This window comes from Schistocerca nitens, chromosome 9 (assembly GCF_023898315.1).
Source record: "Schistocerca nitens isolate TAMUIC-IGC-003100 chromosome 9, iqSchNite1.1, whole genome shotgun sequence".
Taxonomy (NCBI): Eukaryota; Metazoa; Arthropoda; class Insecta; order Orthoptera; family Acrididae; genus Schistocerca; species Schistocerca nitens.
The window spans coordinates 171,719,325-171,721,074 of NC_064622.1; the positions used below are offsets into that span (position 1 = coordinate 171,719,325).

The following is a 1,750-nucleotide window of genomic DNA, read 5'->3' on the forward strand; positions in this document are numbered from 1 at the left end:
TACTGGTTCAAATGGTTGAAATGGCTCTGAGCACTATGGGACTTAACATCTGTGGTCATCAGTCCCCTAGAACTTAGAACTACTTAAACCTAACTAACCTAAGGACATCACACACATCCATGCCCGAGGCAGGATTCGAACCTCCGACCGTAGCGGTCGCGCGGTTCCGGACTGAGCGCCTAGAACCGCTAGACCACCGCGGCCGGCAAATGCGGATACTCGCCGAGCCCGCAGGCTGTACTCCTTAATTTGGCCACTAGCGGTGCCTGCTCGTTGCAAATGTCAATTGTGTTCATATCAGTGTCATGTGTAGTTGTGACTGGATCACGTCGAAGCTAAGTGAATTCCTGCGTAGGCAAATTGTTGACCGGGCCAGGTGGCGCAGTGGTTAGCACACTGGACTCGCATTCGGGAGGACGACGGTTCAATCCCGTCTCCGGCCATCCTGAGTTAAGTTTTCCGTGATTTCCCTAAATCGTTTCAGGCAAATGCCGGGATGGTTCCTTTGAAAGGGCACGGCCGATTTCCTCCCCACTCCTTCCCTAACTCGAGCTTGCGCTCCGTCTCTAATGACCTCGTTGTCGACGGGACGTTAAACACTAACCACCACCACCACCACCAAATTGTTGGTACTCGTGTGGTGAGTGCTTCCGTAATCAACGTGGCTGGAGTGTTTGGTAATTAAAGATGGACCATATAGAAGGTTTACAGCGTGTGCAGGGAAAGCGGAAAAACATTATCTGGTAAGTCACAAGGGTGACGAATGTATGTGTTGACTGATCGTCACGGACGGTTGTTGAAGATGACTGTGCAGAAAAATAAGGGGATGATAGCTGCAAAAGCCACTGTAGAACTCAATGTCGCACTCGCCAATATTGTTAGCACCAGAAACACACCAAGGGAGCTCCATAAATGGGGAACTGCAGCGCGAGCTAGAATTCTAAAACGATACAAATGCCCGTGAGAGGTTCAAATGGCTCTGAGCACTATGGGACTCAACTGCTGTGGTCATAAGTCCCCTAGAACTTAGAACTACTTAAACCTAACTAACCCAAGGACAGCATACAACACCCAGCCATCACGAGGCAGAGAAAATCCCTGACCCCGCCGGGAATCGAACCCGGGAACCCGGGCGTGGGAAGCGAGAACGCTACCGCACGACCACGAGATGCGGGCCCCATGAGAGGAAAACATAGCACCGAAGCCATAAAACCCAGCCCGTGGGGCAATGGAACAGTATCATTTGGTCGAAAGAGTCACCTTTCACACTGTTTCCAACTTGTCGGCTACGTTTAATCCCAAGAGTGAGACATGGCAGGGGTTCGGTTCCGACTCAGGCGTATCGTGGTATTTCGTGGACTCTGCGGGAATTCTGCAACGTCGCGAAGGATTATTCAGAACCGATGATGGCACCTTCAGAGTGCTGAAACCGCTCATCTTGTAAACGATATTGAAGCGATCGTGACTTTTCAGTTATTTTAAAAACAGAGTGATCGCCCCACACACACCATGTGTTCACTGCAAGATTATATGAGCATTTTGGTGGATCACATCCATCCTATAGTAGAATACTTGTTCACCAATGGTGATACTGTGTTCGCAAAAAGAAAGCGCCTTGTTCACGTAACTCACATTGCCCACGACTGCTTTTGAGCGCACGAGAACGACTTGTCGCTTCTACCCTAACCACCACAGTCGCAAGATCTCAATATTATCGACATTTTTTGGCGTACTTTGAAGAGAAGGGTAC

General features: G+C 49.7%; 1 non-coding gene across 1 annotated transcript; it reads left to right on the forward strand.

The window, feature by feature from the left end:
• The first annotated feature begins 370 nt into the window (after positions 1-370).
• Trnaa-cgc (transfer RNA alanine (anticodon CGC)) lies at positions 371-443 on the forward strand. Its single transcript has one exon. It is a non-coding gene; the product is annotated as a tRNA-Ala (tRNA).
• The last annotated feature ends 1,307 nt before the right edge of the window (positions 444-1,750 follow it).